General features: G+C 37.9%; 2 long non-coding RNA genes across 2 annotated transcripts; one reads left to right on the forward strand and one right to left on the reverse strand.

Annotated features, from left to right (window-relative positions):
- The first annotated feature begins 1,967 nt into the window (after window positions 1–1,967).
- LOC122359852 lies at window positions 1,968–24,535 on the forward strand. Its single transcript, XR_006252731.1, has 3 exons — window positions 1,968–2,114; window positions 19,574–19,672; window positions 21,600–24,535. It is a non-coding gene; the product is annotated as an uncharacterized LOC122359852 (long non-coding RNA).
- LOC122359853 lies at window positions 8,439–17,067 on the reverse strand. The gene is made up of 2 exons (XR_006252732.1): window positions 9,671–17,067; window positions 8,439–9,534 (listed from the first exon to the last, which is right to left on the reverse strand). It is a non-coding gene; the product is annotated as an uncharacterized LOC122359853 (long non-coding RNA).
- Window positions 24,536–24,929: the final 394 nt, after the last annotated feature.

Below are 24,929 nucleotides of genomic sequence, written 5' to 3' on the forward strand. Positions count from 1 at the left end.
CCGAGGGACGCGATCAGCTGTGCTTCACAATGAGAACGTGTGAGACCGGAGGCAGAAATAGCCAACCTTGATAAACAGCGTTATAAATAAACGTATCAGCGGCTGGCATTCACACTGGAGAGATGCTAGGACCGTGTGCTTTGTCCTACCCATGGAGGACTGGAGCTCCGGTCAGGCTTCCTTCACGACGCACTTTTCTCAGGACCGCCAAACTGCGCCCCATTGACGGATCTGCTCTGAAGTTTCCATCTATGTTTTCCTGTGCGCAGTTGATAACGTGTTGATTAGCAGATAGCCAGTCTAAATTTAGAGGACTATACTGGAAGAATAAGCACAAAAAAAGGAGTGCTTCACATGACTTCTTGTGTGTCACACGATTTTTTAAAAATCATTCTAATTCGCTGCTCACTGAAAAGACTTTTGTGCAATCTTTTTTTTCTGTGCTAGAATAAATATTCTTTCTCAGGTAAACATATCTTTTCAGAAACCTTATAGCATTGCTAACTGTCAAGTGCTTTCATCAAGCCTTTCATTAGAAAGTCAATCATTAAACAGACGCTTTAATGCGGTTCAGAGGGACACGATGAGGATCACGCATCTATCACACAGGTCTTGAGCCGCTGCTTGCTATCTCTTGTTGTTCTCCTACGAGCATGTGCTTGTATACTTTAATTCGCTCTTATTTTGGCTGAAAGAAGTGGAAATCATATCATCCACAGCAGTAGCCAAATCATCCACAGCTTAGCGATTTCATTCTTCATGCAGAACAAGGATGAATGTCTTGTTTAGTCTTAATTTACGATAACGCGCTCTAATCTCAAAGAGGCCTGGTGTGTATTATAATGCTGTTAATGGGGTTTTACCGCTTTAAACGACAACTATTTACTTGGCACAAATGTTGCAATAAAATGCATTAAAGTGTGGTTTTCTAGCAAAAATACATACGATCACATTTTCATATTCCTATATATTGAGGATGAATGAGTATGTTTCTCTGGGGAAACTGATATTGGTTTGGAATAATTTTTATTCCTTGTTGAATATCAACACTGCAAACGTTAAAATAACTCTGTTAGGCGCCACAAAATGTTGCCTGTATTTTAATAATTTTTGACTAAAGTTGTGCTGTAAGCGATACATTTTATTTTATTTGATGAATATTGATATTTCCTAATCTTTTACCATTATTATTATTATTTTGCATGATGTAGCATTTTTTATATTTTCATTCCCCATGTGTATATACGGAGACATCTATCTTACTAAAATTATTTATTTACCCCAAAACTAAATTCATCCCAAATTCCCCTCCACATGGGGGAGCTATAACTTCATAATGTCATAAATGCATCTATATCGAACGGCACAACATGACTGCGGACCCTTCCTTTGGCCTGTAGTGACATTGCATAACATTTTATTAATGAGAAGTGAAATTATCAAAACAATTGACTTAATACAGTGATTTTAGACATTTGCTGCATGTAATGCACGCTGACACGATGAGGGCCAGTGTACTAAAAATCATCTCACAACCAAACATAAAAAAAATCATTTGCGTACCCGACTCTTGGGTATTATAATTATCATGTGAGTTATGATGTGAAATAAATGATAAATGAAAGAATTTCCCAAAATGTGACATCCTACATTTTCCATTTAAAAAATAAGTCACATTATGTAAGAGGCATCGCTTGTGCACATCATGTTGACTGAACGACATTTAGCTCGGTCCAGATTTGAATCTCTCATGGGACACCTGTTAAGGTCACGGAGCGTATTTCAGCGTGACAGCTCCAGGGATGTTGTGTGAGGTCTTTTCTGACATGGTGTGAGGTCTCTGCCAACTGATTTTAATGGCTTCTTCGCAATGACTAAGCTTGTGTGGGCAGGGGCGTTTTCGTCTCTCTCTCTCTCTCTGTGTGTGTGTGGTAAAGCAGAGAGAAACACTTAGGTCATAGGTTCAAATGAGGACATTGCGGTCCTTTGACCTGTGTCATCTGTGTCCACATCGCACACCTGCTCTGTCACGATCCAGGATATGTTAGCCTTATTGCAATGCAAAACTGGAAATATGCACGGCTGCTGATTTTATTTGTGAAACCGACACGCAGGTCAGTAATGCTTTTTATAAAGCATAGCAGAGTGGTGACGTTCTTGAAGTCCTACTCATTTTCCTCACGGAGAATCCATTTATAATATTTCAAGACAGATCTAACGCACTCGAAATTGTAATAACTCGTATATCCTGCCGAGACCTGTAATCAAACCTTTATGTTAAAAAGCGTGTAACTAACACATTTCCGATCTAAAAAACATCCTAGACGGTGACTGGAGATGTTGCATAATGTCAAAAATGTGTCCGTCCAATTCTAGTTAATATCTAGCCCATTTCAGAGTACACAGGATTAGTAGACTGTCTGTTTATGGCAACACCTATTAGTTGCTTAATAGCATGCATATTACTAGAATATTAGCCATTTATTAGTAGTAATTAAGCAGAATTCTACATGACCTTATTTTACATCCCTAATCATACTTAATTTGCTGCTTATTAATAGTTAGTAAGGTAGTTGTTAAGTTTAGACATTAAGAATTTATTGAGGGAAAAGCGCTACCATATCTTCTCACTTTGTTTTGATGGGTCCACAACATACTACATACTAGCACTAGTACTTACATACTAACCCTAAACCTACACCTAACCGTTGGCAGACATGTAGCTGCAAATCAATGACAATGAGTCAGTTAGTAGAATGTCTAAAGTGGACTATCCAATTGAAGTGTAACAGAATAGCTTGTGTATAACGTTTTGCATAACGTCATATGTCAGGTATTAAGGCGTTAAATAACATTTATTCATTACATTAAATCTAGTTTGTGATGTCTCTGGACTACAAATTTAAACCATATTTATTTTAGAATCACATATTAAATCAATGAACCAAATATTACCATATAGGTACTATACATTTCTAAACACAGAACTTCTAGAACTTTTCTCATCATTAACCCAAATCAAGCATCAAGCTTACAGCTGATTGGTCGTTGTTAGATCAGCTTGAGTACTTACAGACAGACTGCTGCTGTGACTGGTTGCGATGCATTACTTTCATTTAAGTCTATGTTACCATGGAAATGGAAATTATGCTAAAAGATCTAAAAGCATTGCAGATGTCACAAGTGACTCAGTCTACCTACACGGTCAAAATAAATGCATATATATTTAGCATGTTGCATTCCAATACGTGGTGTTTTACACCTACAGGAAAATCAGTGAGCACCAGTCTGTAGTTTTGTATTCCAGAAGTCTTTTGCTCTACATGAAGCATTTTTGAATACTTTTAAGCTGCATGCTGAATCACAAATTCAATGTATGAAAACTATTTTGTGTTCCGATTCTGCTTATTGCCAGCTGGACTGGTTCAACTCTATTGAGGAATGTTTTGAAATACTCACGGAGAAAATGAATGAATTCCAGAAGTAAGGCCGCTGTGAAAGTGAGCAGCCACTGATGTGCTCTACTGGAGCAGCGCTATTGCTAAATAGTTTGGTTAACCAATATAATGTGGTGTGTACAACTCGGCATCTACTGGGACTTGAAAAAGATGCTGTAACATGAATGTTACAAAACAGGTTCAAGTCATAGCTCCACTGAGGTTTTGTCGGCAGACCAAATGGGCATCGACATTGTGTTGAAGGTCGTAATCACACGATCTTCTGTAATTGCTGACTCTTGCCTTTACAGGAATTTTCATGCAGAGAAAGTGAGCAAATTTGGCACGTTTGAGGTTGCCGAGCACCGAAGATGACAGCTTCGCATTTCTCTGCGCTTTAAACCATTCATTAACCTCTGAAAAGCATGAATTTGCCCATTTCATGTTTTGGCCTTTTTCTTATAATCAACAAAAGCCGCCCACGCAAATATGCATGGACGCATTTAGATATAACTGCATGGTTACAAATATAGCGCCACCCATTTTAAATAAAGAACCCAAGACTGAAGTGTAATGAGGAAAATTGTGCAAGCAAAACCAAAAGATTCATGAATGTATTACCAGAAAATACACTCTTTCATGTACTAAAACGTTTAATTAGTTGCGTTTGCTAGGACAAGCTATTGCTGTTGCTCAGAACCCATAGCTTTGTGATGGTGAGTTTTGCACATGTAACCACCATTTAGATTTACTGTCTAAACATGTGGCACGCCACATTTCATTTTTTTGTTATTTTTGAAGCGTTTCCTTGTCTTTTCTCGACTAATGTTACCCACAGCCTTTTGTGCAACGATGGAGGATTCAGTAGCTATTTTCCATCCCAAAATAGTTTTTTTGAAATAAAGCGCCATTTGCGTTCCATATATTCGAGAGAACGATACCTTCACTTCCTGGGAAACTGGTGCAAAAAGTTGCTGCAACCGGGAAAGCCTATGACTCTTTTTCTGCATAGTATATCAGTTGCACCCTAAATAACTTACTAAACACAGTAACAAAGACATACATGTTATCTTACATTCAGGCGCCTGATGTTTGGGAAAGCATTTATGTAAGACAGTTGTGGCAGGTAAAATACCAAATCATTTGGCTCAGGCATTTTAGAGTGCGCAATTTAAGATTTAAATTGCATAAAAAATAAAAAATAAAAAAATATGTGAAGAAAAACGGGATCATTTCCTTCTGAAAACATGATGGATATATATCTGAGACCAGCAGTGTTTGAATGCCACATAAGTAGAAATGAGAATAGCAAGAAATCTAATCATTATTTAAGGTGAACTGAGACTAAAACTGAGCAAGGCCTCATGGGCTTTAGTACTTTTTTTTTTTTTACATTCCCCTCACAGATGGTATTGTGTACTTAAGGGAAAACTCTATTTGCTTCCATTTGCACAATTAGCATCTGCTTGGTGGCGTGTGGCCCATAGCAAACATCGCTAATGGAGGTAATCTGTCAATTCACCTAAGCAACGTTGTCTGGGTCAGCATGTCAGGACACCCGTTGTATTCATGGAAACATGAAAATGAAATACACGCAGCTATGTGCTTAATATGCAGCATTCTGAACTAGATTTAGTAGAGAAGGGAAAAGGTTAGAGGCTAATTGTGGATTAAGCATAAGTGTCCTATGTAAGTAGATGCATCTTCTCGAGGCCAAACCATGTTGTTTCGGTAAACACAGATCTTTTTCATCATTTATTGTTGATCAATAAGTATTCCATGGATTTAATACTGCTCTAATTGCTATTGATCTCTTTTCAAATGCACGTAGGCATATCTTCCCCAAGCAGAAAATACCCAGAATTCCCAAACCAATCAATTCACCAGTCAATGCATTTGTAAAATACCAACCTCCACCGATTGATGAGTAGATACAAAGTTGCAGTAGAAAGCAAGCTTCTCAAACTGTAAGAAATTAAGTAATATTTCACTAAAATGCCTCCTCCGTCCATCTCACACAATCACCACCTGAACCCTTCCTCCACTAGATGCTGACAGCACCCCAGATTATGCTTTTAAGACTCTCCAAGATCTGCCTAATACGTCAGAAGTCAATGTTAGGGCGGGTGGTTGTCATATTCACATCCACACCCAGTAATTCCCAGCTTTATTCCAGTTATCATCAAAACCTAATGATTTGCCTACCTAGACACTTTGTTTTGTGCACACAATTAACCTAAAAACGGTCTCTGAATGCCATCACTTCGTTCTGACCAGAAGTTAGAGAAACATTTAACTTTCACAGAAAGACAATCCCAATCTATGGAGGCAAGCTCAGTGAAATAATTTAATCCAAGCTGGTAGACAGAGCTCGGAATTGTTGATAAAATTCAAATTATGAATGTGTTCTGAACCTTGCTGAATCTATGCCATGAAGAATTAAGGTTGCTCTGAAAGAAAAAGGGGGTTCAATTTGATACTAGCAAGGTGTGTGGCTGGTAAGTGTATATAATACACTCTTTTTTCATGCCTAATGAACACGAGAGGTCTATGTATTAGCGGGCAACACGCAAAAAAAATTATCTGATATTCACTTGGTTTACTTCAAGTCAAATGTATTATTAAAATCACTGAATCAACTCATCAACATCAAATTATACCAACAAAACTACTTTAATTTTTAGGGTTAAATGAAGATGAAACAGTCCTGGAAGGTAACATTTTTTAGAACATGCAGTCTCCAGCTACATCACACAGATGTTTGTTCTTATTGACGTGTTTATCTCTTGCTACTTTATTAGGCTATTTGGATTGCCGTTTAGATTACTATATTTAGATCTCTAGCTGTGCTTGGATGCTGGTGCAAGTTTCCTGACTAGCTTAACCAGCAAAGACTGGTAACCCCATTGCTACTGGCAGTTTCCCCTCAGGCCATCTTTACGTCACCTGCCTTGGTTTATTAATAGAAACATATTTCAGCAGCTTTCTGAAGTCTTTTTGGCTTCTACAGTCACAAATGCCAAAGAACACCAAGTCCAACCCCAGACAGTGTTACAATAACGCATAATTAGCCTAGTTAACTATTTTTTACAACTTATTTAAGCATTTATAAACTTCAGAGTACAAGCTTCCCTATTATATGTATATTTTTTACAAAAAATCTAACGGTTGGAGTTTACAAAGGCCTTGTGAAATCCTCTTTAGGGGTATTCTGGATGGATTCCAAGACAATTGAGTCCAGTCATGAGATCGGATATGCTAAAAGTAGCATAGGCTGCCATGATACTTTCAGATGTCTTGAATGCTGGATCACATACAGAAATCACAGAGAGTCACCTTAACGGGACAATGTCTGTTGTTATGTCGTCATATGATATGCATTTCCAAGCCCACCTCACACTCCTAACGTAAACAACCCATGAAAACAAAAAGCAACAGATCATCAACCCATTGTGGTGACATCTGATCGAGCTGTATTTACAGCTATAACAAGTGTTAATTGCTTTCCTGGTTATATTTGGTGTTGGCTCAATCACAAGATGACAGAAAACATTCTTCAACTCGTGACGTATTGGTACACCTAGACCCATTCAGGGATAATGTCACGATGGACTCCTGATATTTGACATTTGCTTCTGTAAATATTTAAAGCTGCGTGCTCTTTACAGATGGATAAAGCAGATCCTAGAGGGTTCAGGCAGCAGTTATGGGTGCCGTGGTGGCAGTCCGCTTGGGAAATGTTCCTCGGTGTGGTCTGACTGCTGGCTGACCTCCAGAAGATGTTTATAGACAATGAGGGCAAGGTCACCTTCTCAGAGCAACGGAGAACTCACACGGTCCATGAAGTCAGCAGTCACTTGACCACACCGAGCATCTCTGACGTCTACAAATAAACAGACATGAGCCACATTGCATACTGGACAACAGAGAGACATTCTCCTGTGCACAAACTCATAGCTTCCTCGGGCATTTAAGATGGAGAATGAATATGTAACCACAGGATTAACAGTGATGTCCTATTAATAAAGTGTAAACTACTCTCCTTCTCTTTTCAGGAGAATCTGTTACTAGTATCTCAGCCCACTGTCAGATAAGGTTGCAGGTTTGTCACAATACATTTTTTCAAAATAGCTTTGCAGAAAATTTCCATGTTAATTTTTAATGTCTTAAAATCCCATTTAGCAAATTAGTTCAGGATGATAATATAGTTTATTTTGTAATGTTAAAAGTCATCATGTATAATTGAGATTTGCTATATACTCTACTTATTATCTACTTGCATATTAACGTATATATATATATATATATATATATATATATATATATATATATATATATATATATATATATATATAATCACATTAAGATGCAATAAAAGTTGGATATAATATATTGCTGTGTGATAAAGTTTTTGGAATAGCTGTATTAGATTTATCAGCTGAATAAATCAGGCAACAGGTATATACATGTATCGTATTTTTAGTATAACAAACAAGATTTTAGATTTTCATGTTGTTTATTACCTTACAGATCATGCCAAATAGTGCAGTTACAACCACTCCAGAATGCATCAATCAATCTGAGCCGGGCAGGAATGGTTTTATAAACTTCATAGATGACTCAGATTTACCCCTGTGCATTTGCCAGGGTAAGCCTGCGTTAAGAGAGGGCAGCCAAAAGAAGATCTGCCATTTACGGAGAGCAAGTAAATTGATAACACAGAGAGATATATCATGAGAATCTAATACGGTGGTGATATTTTTCACTTTGACGGTGGTGGAACAGCATGGCACTGGGGAAAGACTGCAGAAGGAATTATCTCCTTTAAAGTAAAGGAAAAACAACACCACCTCCTGCGTCATATCAAAATCAATTTGAAGTTCCAAACGCAGGTTATCAATCATGATTATCAGTGTGTTCAAGAAACATAATTTATTAAAATTAACTATATGCAATTATCACTTATTAGTGTAACGATATGGACAAAGACGCAGAGGTGAGTAAAATTATAATGATGTTTATTTATACAGATAAGGTATGGAGATCGATGACAGGTGAGTAATGAATCCTTTGGAAGCATTGATTGATGATGACTGAGATATGACTTGATTGTCTGTCTTGACAGGAACTTGATGCCGGTGCCCGAGGTGCCGGTCGATCAGGGTCAGTGCTGGGGAATTCCACCAGTAGTGCAGGATCGAAGATGTCATCACGAGGAACCCCTCCCAATCCACTAAATACTTTGGCTTACCACCTACAATGGTGGTAGATGTAGTTTCTATGATACTGGAGTGACCTGTTCCAAGATAGTGAATGGACCAACATATCTGGGACTGAGCTCACGGCAGTGGAAATCTAGACTTTCTGACCTGGTTGATAGACTGGAGTATCACCTCCAGGGCTGTTTGCTTGAGTCTTCTGGTGATGAGCATTGTCCCAGACCCTATTGCTCTTCCCCCTGAACCAGTGGACGACAGCCGGCAGGGCAATAGCTGGGACTGGAAGCTGAGCATGCACTGGAAGGGAGTGAGTCCGGTAGATGGCTGTCGGAGGGAGTTCTGGGGGAACTCGGCCCAGTCCAGGAACTGGTTCCAGGAGTTCTGGTGGCCATGGCATCCCTGGCTATCACATGCCACTAGATGCGAAAGAGGTTGGCGTTGGTCTCTGGGTGGCCAGTGAACAGAGTGAATTAGTGGGGTGCTCTGTGTCCATGGAACGCACTGGCGATCTGGGGGCTCCTACTCTGGTGGTTGAAGCATCAACTTCGACTATGACAGGTAATCCAGGGTCTGAATGGACAAGAAGGGGAGCGCTGGTGAAGGCTGACTTGAGGGTTGCAAAGGCTTCAGTGGCTTCCGGGGACCAGGACAGAGACCTGGGCTTATTTTTTAGGAGATTTGGGCTGGTGAGTGGGCTGGCATTAGTGCTGTATGAAACACCGGTAGTAGTTGGCAAATCCGAGAAAACTTTGAAGTTCCTTCACTGATGTGGGTACTGGCCAGGCTGTGATGGCTTTCACCTTCCCCTTGTCCATATGGCACAGTCCCATGGCAAATGTGGTGGTAAGGGAGCTGCTCTCTTGAGGCAGAAGGCATCACTGTATTAAGAGTAGCAAGGAGGAATACTTATTGACTGTTTTTTAGAGGTTTTTCGGGTTAACATGGAATTAACAGGCAGACTGGAGATGACAGGTTGGGGACGATTGGAAAGATATTCAGACAACCAGTTCTTACCCCACTGAAGAACTTCACCTGTTCCCCAAGAGAGGATGGGTTTGTGCTTGACCAACCACAGGCAGCCTAGAATGATATCTGTAATTGAGCCCTCTAGAACCAATAATTCAATCTCTTCCACATGAAGCAATACAACTTGTAACTGGAGGGGTCCAGCACGGTATTTGACATGTCTTTGGGCACAGAGGTTTCTCAGTTATTGAGTGAATTTGATAGCTTGTCAAAGTGGTGGAGGTCGGAGAACAGAGGGAACAGAGAAGTCAGAGGCAGTAAGCATTACACATAGCACTTACCAGAGAGCTGCTAAAGTACGAAATTTAACTGAATGTTTATGAATTGACATGGTGCCTTTCGTTAGGTGATAGAGCTGTTCTCTGGATGGATGGATTTCATAGCGGGACCAACCTGGGTCCATAGCTTTTCTGTACATTGCCACGCAGCACCTGATAATAGATAATATAAGATGATATAAGCAATCTTAGCTTGATCAGAAGGATACAATTGAGGTTGCATGGTGAACACAAGTGAGTATTGTAGCAAGAACCCATTGCACTCCTCAGCCTCGTGGTTGGCTGCCGGGGGCGCTGGATGGTGATTGGCTGGTGAAAGAGCCAGGCAGATCAGTAACAATTAGACATTTATTTTATATTCATTTTATATATAGATACTTTACAGTTTTTTTGTTTTTTTATTCAAAGGGAGGCATTTCTCATGGTCATGGTCGATCACATGAATCTGGCATTGCTTGAGCTACATAAAGGCTAAAATGTTGAAAGTAAAAAAACAAACAAACATAATAATATTAATAATACTATTATACTGTATTACTTGATTAATAATTGATACAAAGGATAAGTTATTACAATTAATTATATGCAATTATTCTATTACTTATTAATCATTTGTTTTATTCTTTTAAAGCTATATTTTGAGACTATGGAACAATATTGTAAGCTAGTCATTTACTGTTGTTTTTTCATTTTAATTACCCTATTGCAGCATTCTAATGTTACTGCCTACTCCTTTGTTGCTTTTTTTTAATTTGTAGAAAACATCTGCTAAATGAATATTTCACCCCTTGAGAGCTAAAAGTTGCAGGGCCTTGAGCCAAGAGAGGTGATATGCCTGTCCATCTGAAGCTTCGCTGACTCCAGGTGTTTCTACAGTTTGTAAGATTAGACAAGAAGCCATGTGACCGAGGGTTACCCCAACCGCCAGCTGTTTGCTTCAACATTGCATCATAGTTCTACTTCCTGTGGTCGTGGACAGGTTATTGGGTCATGGTTAGTTAATAAATGAATCATAATGAATTTCAACACCTTATACTGCAACTCCAGAAAAAGCTAAAGGATGTTTCTCCTTGACAAGAACTACTTTAGTTGAAAACACAATTAGGAAACATATTTCCTCATCGGATCAATGCAAATATAATAATCTGTCACTGGCATAAAACAAGAAGATACTTTTTTGCATCCCTCTCTCTTGGGCTACCACTCTCTTAATTCTGTTAAGAGATGTTCATTGAAGAAACTAACAGACTAACTCATTTTCACTGTCTGTATGTCTAGACAGTCGAGTTGCCAGTCGGGTGATTAAGTGTCCCAGTGAGACATTATGAAGATTTGCTGTAGAAGAGCCAAACTGTAAGATAAGAGTCTAAAACATCCCACACATTTGTGAAGATTGGTTTGTGCTGCTAGCGTAAGAATAGTTTTATTGACTTTGAGTTCTCGGATGAATGCTGCTGTAAGCAATAGAAGAATAATGATGTGACACCAAAGCTAAAAATTACAGCATGAATCATCAGAACTTAGAAGAAAAAATAGTGACTGTCGGCCTAGAATGTAACACACTTGACTGCTACTTACATCACAGTTTGTATTAAATGCAAAATATCAAATCAGCTGCTACCTCAAAACAAGCAGAGGCTTTTATTTTTTCGCCATCTGCTAATATTTAAGCAGATGTATAATATGTGATATTTTCACTTGATTTTCACCTCTAGATTTATTGTAATGGGCCTCATATAAAAAAAAACTGCCTGATTGCATAGAAATCTGATTGTGAAACTGGGTCACTATTACTCTTCTGGGAGAACTGAAGACATGCCAGACAGATTTCAAAGAAAGAAAGCCAATAAAAAAAAAAGAAAAATGAAAAAACAAACAGCTGTACAAAGTTACGAGATAACCAAACTGTCTTTTACAATGTCATTTTATTATGCATTTTGTGGTGACATTTGGGATAATTAATGGTGCTATTATCTGCTGCAGAACTGGAGAAATGTATTGCCTCTCAAGATTGGCAACACTGTTAGCTTACTGGGAGGAATAATGTTAAAAATACTTGAAAACATTAAATACAAACATAAAATCAAATTTGATACTGCTAAATTGATTAGTTTTCTTTATTTAACTATATGTATTTTCTGGTTCCATTTTTTTTTCTGAAGTCAAAATCAAAATGGAAACCATGGTTTTAATTAGACCAACATAATGCACTTTAAATAAATGACTTATTCGCTTTTTTCAGTGTATGCTTGCTTTTCTCAGCTCTCTAAGCTGAACTTTTAAAGAACATGCTCCCAGCTTTATGTCAAATTGCTCTGGCCTGGAATTCAGCAAGTGATACAAACGTCCCAGTCCTGTTAAACTAAAATGGCTACTGCTCATCCAATTAAATTAGATGACTGGAACTAATTAGGGCAGAATGATGAGCCTCTGTGTGTTGTTTGCACGTCTTTCTGCATGTTCTTCAGCTCACCAAGAGATTCAGGACAGTGAAGATCCCGTCCACGTACGATTTGACCCCAATACAAATACAGATATTGGCTTTGCTGCACATGAAATTCTGCTTTTTTCAGGTTATACTTGGTATGATATTAGATTATATAATACATAAAGACATAACAGCCTAGAGAAACTCCTGACAGGACTAGTTAACAGACCAGGTCTTATGACCAGTGCTCTTTAAATGTTGCCAGGTGAAGGCGTACTATATTTATAAGAAGACGTTTTTCCACCGTGCTAGTCTTAATTTAGATGAAATAGAGGAGAACAGTGATAGAGTGTCAACGAGTGCACAGTCCTCCTCCTGGACCCTCTCACATTTCATCCGTGAGGCGAAGTGGAGCGTTAGTGTGTGTGTGTGTGTGTGTGTGTGAGAGAAAGAGAAAGAAAGAGATCATCTTCAATGCTTCTTGTACAAAAGATTTGAAAAGACCTACATACTATTCCAGCTGTGCTTAATCTGAAGTAAAAGGTCATTTTTAAAGATGTCACACAAAAATGCGAAACGCAATGGTTTTATGTATTTATCTTTTGTTCTTCTTAAAGACTCAAACGTTCATCCTCTAAACTTCTGCTAGTCTAAATATTTAATCTTTCCTTTTGAGATTTGAGAGGGTTTTGACAAGTAAGCACGTCAGGCAAGCATTAAGACTTGGAAAGCTTCACAGCATTGAAACTATCTAACAGATGTCTTGATACGTCAATACCTGTGAGATTATTAAAGAAATGTCATTATTTCATCCTCAGCCGTGACACTTAATAGGTCACATTGACATTCACATCATATAATAATAGCATTTTTTATTTATTTATTTATTTTTTGTTCACATTAAGTGTTCCTTTATAAAGGGTTGTGGAAATGTGGTCATAAATGACTAATAAATCACTTACAAATGCATTACAAATCATTGATAAGCTGTTATAAATGCATGTAAAAGTGTGATTTTAATTGATTCCCCGCCAAATAGTGAGAAATTTTAACTGTAACAATTGTAATAAATGCTTAACAAAAATATTTATACTCTGTACCTTACCCATGATTTTCTGCAGAGGTTCATGATGCCTATCCACAACAATGATTAGAAATGTATTATTATTTTTATTATTATTTAATTTAATTTAATTTATTTGTTAATCAAGATGATATTATCTTCATGATTTTCATTTTAGGTAAAAATCATAAAAGCACAAAAATGACTTGATTTTAATATAAAAATGACAGTTCTAATACAATATTGGCTGATAAATGTAATGTAATTAACTATTTGTTAATGGTTTATAAATATTAACAACTTGTGAAAGTTGTTTAATGTAAATCGATCACCCGTGAACCATATATGAAAGAGCTATATTTACTAATTATTAACTCACACGCAGAAGATTTTTTTCACAGTTTTTTATTATTGATGCACTATATAAACAAAACTGCTTAAACAACCTTACTGAGTCTAAACTGCACAAATAAACTGGCTTATAGAAAGAAAGTCAAAGCAGAAAATACTTTTCCTGTGTGTGTGATAATAATCAATAAATCAGTTATTAGTGTGTCCATATTAAAATTCACTTTGACTGGTTGCTAATGTTTAATAGGCTACTTATTAATAAAAAGCTCACATGCATTTACATTACATTCAATTTAGCTTTCACAGGTTAATAATGTTTATAGCTCATTAATAAATTGTTCACAGGTATACACTTTTAAGGTTCAATTTCACAGGTTATTAAAATGTTTAATTCATTAATATACTGAGAATCATGGGTATGGTACAGAGTATGTGAGAGTATTGCAGGTGAAGTGAGATATAAATGAGGAAATCATAAATAAGACGCCCTTCAGTCTTGCTATACTAGTACATTTTGCTGCATTTGTGAAATAAATAAGAGATCTGGTTTTGAGTGAAATAAGTGTTAATAAATATTTATGTTAAGCATTTATAAAATGTGAGTTAAAATGGCTCACTATTTGGCAGGTATTGCATTCATAACAACTTATCAATGAAATGCATTTGTAAAGGAGTTATTAGTCATTTATGAACACCTTTATAAACCCTTTATAAAGGAAACCCTTTATTAAGTGTTACCCAGATATTGCAGTTTATTTGGTTTTTAATAAGTAAATGCATTTTAGTATTTAAAAAATTATCGCAGTGATTAATGTTTATGAAATGTTGTATGTTTGGCCAACAATTTTGTTACCCTTTGCAGTGTGTAGCTTTTTATTTCTGAAACAGCCATGTTGGAAGATATACCCATATCTATATTCCAGGAGGACAATGGCAAAGATTCATCAAGCCCAATTTTTTGAAACACTTTCACACATGAGTTATCTACCACAGACTCCTGAGATACATCTCATTGAAAACCTTTAGGATGTGCTTAGTTGACTTAACAGAGTATGAGATTCTTCCATTGTCATTTAAAGATCTCAGCCAAAACAATTATGCAACTAATTAAATGTTGGGACATTTTATAATGCTGTCAAAACAATGCCATAATGAAAGTACAATGTTATCAAAGCCATCCAGTAAAGTAAGTTGACTCCAGCACATTCCAAACACTTCAAATGGGATTAAGGTCAGGATTGTGTGGGGGCCAATCGCAAGCAACTTTGAATCTTGGCATTGGCATCCTGGAATATGTACGATCTGGTCTCATAAAAATATGTACCTCTGTACACTTTTTGTGCAACGCTGTGTTTATGTACCTTACTGCATGTTTCATCACAGTTTCAAAGAGAAATATACACTCAGTGGAGCTAAAACAGAAGTTCAATATGTGAACCCTGACACAGTTTTATTAAGTTGATGGTTCAGAATTCAAATATCTCTGGGTGCTGTTGCTAAAAATGTATGCTCATCCAACCTTAAACCAACCTGATAATGTAAAAAATGCAAAACTGATGCATTTGCTGATGCAAACATGCCATTTCCTCTTCCTTTTATACAGATTTGAACTGTTTTGTTGAACCATAGTTTTACAGGATTAAACCAGAGCTCCTCGCCTCTCAAGAAGATCTCTGTACTTAAATGACCTACTGAACAAACCTACTGTCTAAGAAAACACACAGATATTAAGCTGGATATGTGTGATGCTAATTTTCAAAAGCATGTTTTCAAATATCCCAGCATATTAATATAATACAATGATATTTTTCCAATAATTGTGTGACAAATAGAAAATTAATGGAAACTGGGTAAATTTACGTGAAAAGAAATGAATGTTGTCAGAGTTGTACTGCCTCTAGTGTTCATTTCTTTCGGAAACTGCAGTCATATGTACTGTAACATATTGTTACATATTTAGTGTCTATAAAAAGAGCACTAAGGTATGTTTATGCCATGAGACCAGGTAGAATATGTACGTGGGTAAAAAAGTAAAAAAAAGTAAAAGAAAAAAGCTATGCACTGCATGATTTGGGGTTGAAAATAAATTGGTGCTTAACATTCACCATGGATGGGAAGGATGGGAAAGACATTGTGGGCAGATGATGGCCACTGGCCAGGAAGCATATAAACACGTGGAGTGCTGCCGGCTTCAGCTTTTTTGTCATTCAGCAATGCGCTCTGTGTGTCAGTCTTTTGGTAAGTTGTCTTCCTTTACCATTTGCAAGTGAAGACAAGGATGAGAGCAGGCAACATTTCCGACTGTGTTATTCCTCTCCCAAACTACTTTACGGGTGGTGACACACACAGTCTGATAGATTTGTCTGCTCAAGAGCAAAACACGCACAGTTACCTCTTGAGGGAGCTGATTGCTTGCATGACGAGCGTCTGTTTCTGCATATGCTTTACTCTCGCTAGGTTTCTCTTTGAGGAGAGAGCCTATACTGGTGTTCCTCATGATGCCAGCCCCACTTTCACGGAGGTAGATCCGGCAGCTGTGCTCTGGAAATCGCAGTAGGATTTTGTGGAGGGAATGAGGATGGCGATTTCCTATCCTCTTGCTTTTTGCTTTTTTCTGCTTGCTTTTTTGATTTTGTGCACAAGCAGGTTGTCATTATGTGCAGCGTGGTATGGAGCTTGAGTAAGGAACACTGTGCTCTCTATTCTTCAGAGGAGGTTGAGGTGGAGGCAGGGGCTGCTGGACAGAGCAGCCCTGATTGTCTTCGAGCTCCTAGGACTAGGACTATTGAGGGCCGACTTCTCTGGGGAGGAGCAGTATACAAAGCAGTGCACGGTGCCTGTCTCTCCTCAGTGCCCTCAGAGATCGGTCTGCCAACCCTGCCAGAGTTCCAGTGCGCAGTGGTCTCCAGACAGCACATCTCTCAGTTTCTTCTGCCTGGGAATGTAGCAGAGCAGAGAGGCTCGCCACCCCTGAGGGTCTCCTGCCAGTGCAACTCTGGGAAGACCAGAGGCCGGTCTCAAGAGACTGGTTCTCTTAGTGGGTCAACTGGCGGTGTGGGAGCCCCTGCCAAGCATGTCTTGTTGGGTCCCACTAACAGGCTCTGGTTTTACTTCCTAGGAGAAGATACAGGTCTGAGGACCATCATTTCAGTAGGAGACATCAGTAGTCCTTGTGCTTATGGCTCAGAAGTTTGGAGGGCAGGCCCCTTTGTGGAAGAATGGTAAACACGGTACCTGACTCTCTTTAGTGCCCTCAAGAGATCGACCTACCAACCCTGCTGGTGTTCCAGGGTGCAGCGGTATCCAGTGTACATCTCTCAGTCTCTTCTGTCCTGGAACGTAGCAGAGCTGAGAGGCTCGTTGCCCCTGAGGAGGCACCACTTCAGGGCTCTAATGAAACCAGAGGTCAGTCTCGAGAGATGGATTCCGTTAGTAGACTGTTTAACAGTGTGGAAACTACTGCCAGATGTGTCTCAATGGGTCCTACACACTGTAGAAAGAGGTTACAGTGTCCAGTTTGGATTGCCTCTACCACGATTTGCAGGCGTTCTGCTCCGATTCATAGGCACAGAGCAGGCTCTGGTAATGGAACAGGAAGTAGATACTCTCCGGAGGAAGGAGGGCATCGAAGTGGTCCCTCTTCACGAAAGAGGGTTCAGGTTCGACACCCGGTACTTCATAGTTCTAAAGAAGGACAGAGAACTGAGGCCCATTTTAGATCTTAGGCTCCTGAACCGCTCAGTAATAAAGTTCAGGATGGTTACTGTTAAACAGGTCGTGTCTCAAATCAAGCCCAAGGACTGGTTTGTCACGATAAATCTAAAAGATACTGTGACGCAGGAACAGGGGAATTTCCCTGGGAGGAAATCTGCTTCGCATGATTTTGTTCAGGACTTTGTTCCCAGCATTCTTTGTGAACAGTGTATGCAGTTAGTTTTGCGAGTATTTTTTTGTTGCCTGCATTTTGGTGATAAATGATTTATAAATAGGGCCCAGTTCAGCCCTCAACTTACACATTGTTTAATTCTGAAGAATGGAGATGTCCCAGAAATAAAAGGTCCTGGTCATGATTTAGAACTGGGCAAGTGAAACTGTATCAAATATCAAATATTTGTTGGCATTGAATGCTCAGGTGCTTTAGTCTTTAGCTCCACCCACTGCGTGCCTTCAGGAGCTCAGTTGGTTTCCCTTTTTCCCCTTGCCTTTTTGGACTTTTTGAAGTTTGAAAATTTTTTATTTTCTTGGATAGACATAAATGAAAATATCTTAAAGTCATATAGGGTTAGAATGATATGAGGGTGAGAGATTCAGACAAAATGTGTAGGTGAATAAACCCTTTGATATGAATGTAAATACATTATTTTGTGTTGTTTATTACACTTTTTTATTATTATTATTACACTTCATAATTCAACACTTTGTTTCATGCAGTTTCCTCTTTGGATTTGATCTGTCACACACGTTGGGTTGAAATTAACTTTTGTTCAGAGATTAATTTCTTAATGGGGAATTTCATGAAGGAAATGTCTGCCAGTAACTGCCTTTTTCCCTTTACAACAAATTTCTGGCCTCCTAGTTCTTAAGCTTATTGATTAATTTTTTTCCAATAATGCTCATTCTGTTGTTACACATTAATCTTCATAGCAGTTCGATGTACAGATGTTTCTTATTGTGTGGCAGTGCTGTGACCTTATTGAACAGTTACTTAGCATTCAGACTAGTCATTACTTTTACCAGACATTTTGGATTTCATCGGCCTTTGTTTTTCAGTGATTAATTGTCTCATTAGCAAACCTATGGCTGTCAACAGTACAAAGAAATCCCTTTGAAAAAAGCAAGCAGGTCGTGCTGATCCTGACTAACCATTATCAAGAGATCAGCACATACTGTTCTTCTCGTTTTGTTCCAGCACTATGATACTACCAATTATGTAGTTGAATATAACACAGGCACTCTCCTGCCATAATAGAAAGATTTAAATTTGATCTGAAATACAAGAAAACCAATACCATGAGACATTTTCCTGAAATGTTACTGTACATTGCGGCCTGACTGATGAAACCCAAAACACTCCTTTGTCAGGCCTGCTTACACATGCATCCACACACACACACCTAAGTCTTTTGTAAACACAATATTAACTCTCCCTCACATTAAACAGATTGCAAGATGAACGATGAAGGACGGCAAAGATCTTGATGAAGATGTTTATTGAGGCATAGCAGTGACAAAACACATGCTGTACCTTGGGTCGGCAGAGTCGGACTGAACCAAGAGCATCCTAAACTCAAACCTTTTAAACACTTAAGAGTTTACTACACTTCATGTAAATCATGTTGCTCCTGTTGTAACAGCTGTGGTCTGCATGCTAATTAAGTTCAGACACCCCTTTGTCTGAAGTGGTTCTCTGTATCCAACACCCTCTTCCATTCTACAGCTGGTGACCATTTGCTCAGGATATATTTATCCCAAATGGTCTACAAAAAATATAACTTTTATAACTATATCTTTTCTCTTCTCTGTAATAATTAAGCCATTTTGGTAGTTGAGCATGATCAAACATATTTTATGGAGTGGAATCTATAGCAGACTATAGATTCTTACAAGATCCAGAAGACAATATGACATTACTTTCAAAGAATGAGATCGGTCTTACTTTGACAATCTGATTCATGGTCAGGTAGATCCATTCGTCTTGCGCGTGAGCTTATTAAAGCTGAGTAAATGTTATCTGACTCATGTGAGCTTTTTCCTTTTTCATTGATAATTAGACCAAGGTTTATGGATGGGTGGGGTTAACCGTACATGCGTCTGTTGGATGGATATTACTACATGAAGAGGACCTCAGCGGAGCAATGGCAATCTGTCAGGTGAGTCATCATCTTCCCTTTAACTGAAAATCCTGACTCCAGGCAATTCCCATTCAGCCAGCGGAAACCAGATTTTTCAGGTATTGTTTATGCTTCCATGTGACTTTTTGCGATTTACGCTATGTAGGCACAGGATCATGACTTTTTTTGGACAAATTTCAGGTAAGTGAAATATTCGAACTCTAGATGGTGCAGAGTGATAAGTTCTTTCCATGCAATCTTCTAGCGGTCACATCAAGCTGATTCTGCTTGTTTGTGAGGCATTTAAATAGCTTAATAGATCCACTGTAAGCCTGTCTCTCAGTTCTTCTGAGACTCTCCACCTCCCCCAGCACCACTTGTCTACATCTGCTATGGGATTTATGCATGCCTAATAATGCAGCAGCATATGTGTTTTTATGTGCACTGCAGTGTTTCTTTATTGTAAGTCCATATTAGAGCTGTGTAGTACCAAATATGTAATCCGAGAGATTTTGATTTCGAATTTGAAATTTATTCAGTGCATTATTAATCACAGGTCTTGCTGCACATCCGAACCATCTGATCTGTTCTGTGACTGTCACTATGTACCGGAGCAGGTTGTCTAGTAACTGATATTTTTATATATTTCAAATTTTATAATATAAAGCATAATAGCTTTGATCTAGTTCAGTGTTTATACTTGTGTAATCGCTCAGATGTTTAAACTTTAGTTTACTTGTATGTTTACCAGCCACTCAAGTTTTTATTTTCCTTCTTCAGAAAAAGTGATAGTATCAACATAAAGTAAACATGATACTTGATTTCTGGCTTAGTTTTCCTTTGATCTCCATTCCATTGAATTATGCCAGTGGCTTCAAGAAAGAGTTTCCTGAATGTCTTTACAACAGTTCTCTTGGGAAAATATCGACAGCAAGTCAAGAAGCAACATGTCAATGTTATCCTGATGTAACCCCTTGTCAAACTACCTCATCATTTTACAATGTGTGTGAATGATGCAGCTTGCTCCTGGTGAAAAGCTATCGCAGTCATCCGATGCTGGATTAAGTTACATTGCAGGTTCACATAATAGTAAGAGCTGGAAATAATTAACTACATAAATACATACATAAATGCAACTTTGCTGCAAGGGAATATTTTTAACTATATAAAGGGCTTTTAATGAAATATCAAAACTTTAAAGAAATATTTTAAAATGAATATATATATATATATATATATATATATATATATATATATATATATATATATATATATATATATATATATATATATATATATATAGATGCTTTTAAAAAAAATATCAATTTAGGACAAACATCCAAAGGTTTTAAAATGCGCCAGATCTATATATTAAAACTTTAAATATCACTTTTAAAAAACATAAAATAACTACAATTTTTCAGAATTTACTATATATCTTTTAATTAATCCCAAAGACAGTTGCACAGTAATAATAGAGCAGTAATATTAGACCTACATATTAAACCAGTCACCATATATACAGATTATAGTCAATTATCCATTCATGAACCTTAAAGCTCTGATAAGAAGCTTATTTTTAATCAGCTTAATGTAACAAAGAATTAATTTATATTTTGTGTTTCCTGTCACACACACAAATGCAACACACAGCATTCCAACCATATCTCACTGCAGATCAGAGATATTTTATGTTTTGGTGAATTGGTGGCTAATTTACGTACGCTAGGTTAAGGTTATTTTTGTTCAAATTCACACAAAATCATAACCGTGTAAAATAGTTATGCATCGTTAGCAAAGACTCCTACATCTTTTCAACCATTAGTCCGCAAAACTGGCTCAGATCTGCTTTGTTTATGCGCTATTCTAAACAGCTGATTTCTACTCCAAAAAAAAAAGACTTTAACTCAAGACAAAGAACAGGGGAAACTGAAAAATGTATACTGTTCTTCTGCTGTGTCAACAGTGGCTTATCGCGTCCGATAGCTGAAGAAAACAACGGACCCGCTGCGATTCCTGCTATGGAACGACATGCTACAGTCAGGTGCAGAGAGGAAAGTAACCATGAAAAACGGAGGAACTGGCTTCTGCTCGTCTGTCTGCGACTGCTGGGTATCATTGGCTGTGGGAGATTAGCGGGGTGTGCTGTGCATGAATCAGGGAGATACTGTGACTAAATGTCTGCTTCATGCTTATCAGCGCAATGAATGGAATCCTCAGAGACACGGGGATAAGGTGAAGTGTGGGCACAGAGTCAGAGAGACTGCTATCTGATCTGGGAGACGCTCATGCAGACTTGATTGTACTCTGATATTATTGTCTGTGCCACCGAGGACAGAAGCACACAGGTTATAATGTGGAGAAATTGATGTCACGAAAGAACAAGACACACGAGACACATCACTGTGCCTGGCTGGTCTCTACTGTGGTTGTCTTTCTCTTTGTCAGTTTAGCAGAACAAAAAAGTGTTACCATTTATTTCTGTCAAATTTAGATTTTACAGTAAGTGTAGTGACTACTATGTAGTTGTAAATGAAAAAAGGTACAATGTACTTATTGCGTTCATGTTTTCATTTTGAAATAGAAATGCAATGCAAAACCATGTTCCAAAACATCCCCAGATCCTACATTTCAGTCCTAAGCTACAATTAAAAATATATTGTGAACAATAATTGACAAGCGGCTGACAAAAACGTTTGATTTTATGCAAGATATTATCAAAAAGTAGAATATACATATAAGTGTGCACTGGTACATACCGTGTACATATTTTGTATCATCCTGTTCTTATCAGTTTTTTTCTCAGTGTTTCACACTATGTATTTCAAGATACATTTCATGACAATCTTTCAATCTTTTACAACATTCCGCCAAGCAGCATCTACAACAAACGAAATGTTACGTCTCTATAACGACGACTGGCTCCTCAGAGGCTTTGGAATTTAGAAAACACAGTGCTGAAAATAAGTTACCAAGTAAAGATTATAATGACCGGGAGCTATTACAACACGAGCTGTTCTCTTGCAGGATGAACTCACTATCGTGGCGTATTATTTATTAACAGGTAAACTATAAATGAATGCATGCCCTAATGCTTATAATCTCCGCTTGTTTGATTTGCAGGTGCTTACCTGCTTTAAAAGAAACGTTTAAAGCTTCGGAAATATATGACAAATTAGTTTTGATCAGCGAAAATGCACGTTTAAAGGAAGTGCTCGCACACACACAAAAAATACATTTGCTGAAAATACATTACCTTCAGGCCATCCAAGATTTCATGGGAAAAGATTTGGAAAAATTTAGCATTGCATCACTTGCTCACCAACGGATCCTCTGCGGTGAATGGCTGCCATCAGAATAAAAGTCCATACAACTGTAAAAAAACAATATTACAATAATCTACACAAAACATTTCTAAACTAATTTGTGAGCGGGACAACAGGGGATGGACTTTTCCACTGGAGGAAGCATATCGCTATTATTTTTAAACACACATCGTGTGTCCTTACGCATAAAAGCAGCAACGCGGTGAGGATCACAATCCAGATTAAGAGAAACGAAGAGCAGTGATGCATTTTCACTCGACATTCTCTGAGTGTCTGGAACTTGGCTCGCTTTTCACATTCAGGTTCAGTCCTGGCGATGGAGCCAGATTAGTGTGTTTATTCAAGTGGAAGGAGATCAGTTGTGAATGATGTGAACGGCCACAAATCGACATTTGAACTATGAACATTTGGAATGTTTTAATCGTAGCTTAGAGCAGCCTTAGGTTTAATCGCCGCCATCCGGGTGGGGGGCCGCGAAGGGAGCTCACCATTACGGTTACTTGACGTTAGTAAATGCACACACTGATATATTCCGCCCTTGGACGATCTTCGGTGAAGCGAGCACAAGCATAAAGAGCGAAATGAAATATGTAACATGAATGAACCCAGACAGTCTTCCCAAAGGCTCTGTTAGTGTATGCATGCGTGTCTATCTGTATCACTCTGATTTGCAACTTCTAGTCGCTATGTCATCAGCCAGGCTCACTTACATAAAGACACTTCCTTCTCTCGTGACTTAACACCAACTTTTCATTGTTACACGAAGTCTATTTTTAATTAAGCAGGTTCTGTTACTCACATGTTTACACATGTCATTCCAAACCAGCATTTTTTCAGTGAACACAAACCTTAGTTGCTTCCATGACAAGCTCATAGATCAAAGTTCGGTGACAGAGGTAGTTCATACTACTTCTATGTGAAGTCTTTTGAAGTGTTATGATTTATGTGAGAAACAAAAATATTAAAAAAATGAACTAAATATGCGTTTTAAGTTCTTTGGATGTAGAAGTCATCATGTAGGTGTCTTTATAAAGATGTTTTAATGCAGCTCAAAGATGAAATGAATACATTTACAATGCAATTACAATTAGACATTCATTTTTTAAATAAAGAAAAGCTGTCTCCATTTATTCATAGATGTGTCTTTACTGAATTCTGTCCATTGACACCACATCTGTTAAAAACTGGCACTAATGTTCGACAGATCGTTCTTATATCCAGATTCATGAAATGATCCATTTGCACACTGGATTATTTTTCTATGCACTTTTTAATGTCCATATTCATTGCACAACTGTAACATATTGTAGATATTGTATATCCTGCACTTCTGCTTATTGTCCTTCTGGTTAGATGCTAACTGCATTTTGTTGCCCTGTACCTTATATGTGTAATGACAATGATGTTAAATCTAATGTAATCTAAAAAAGCAAATTAATGTCTTCATCCAACAGATCATTAAATCGTTGATTCACCTGGTATGTTCCAAACTGTTAACTTTTTTGTTAATGTTTCTGCCAGTACATCATTTCAAACAAGTATTTTTATTGCATGATTTAAAAAATACATTTGCATTTGTTGGGCACATGATTATGAACTGAAAAATAAAATTGAAAGTCAAAAAGTTAAAAGAGCCAGTCTTGACCTTCCTAGAACTGCTTCCCTAACTTACCATAAACATGCAGTCGTGCAGCAGTTAAATATATTTCACACAAACGTCCAATTGTTCATTTGAGCAGCATTTGGATTTCTCCATGGTACATACAAAACTTTATGACAGAGATGGCGAGGATGTGCTGATCCAGCTGAAATGGGGCACGGAGAGAAAATGAGTAGCTCTGAAAAGACTGGCGCCGAAGTAGGACATAGCTGTCTGAAAATCTAAAAGTATAAGTGCAGGCGGGTGGAGACGACACAAGTGTTTACCCCCTCCTTTGTTCTGTGAGTCAGCAGCTACACCCTAAAACATG

This window comes from Puntigrus tetrazona, chromosome 16, assembly GCF_018831695.1.
Source record: "Puntigrus tetrazona isolate hp1 chromosome 16, ASM1883169v1, whole genome shotgun sequence".
Classification (NCBI taxonomy): Eukaryota; Metazoa; Chordata; class Actinopteri; order Cypriniformes; family Cyprinidae; genus Puntigrus; species Puntigrus tetrazona.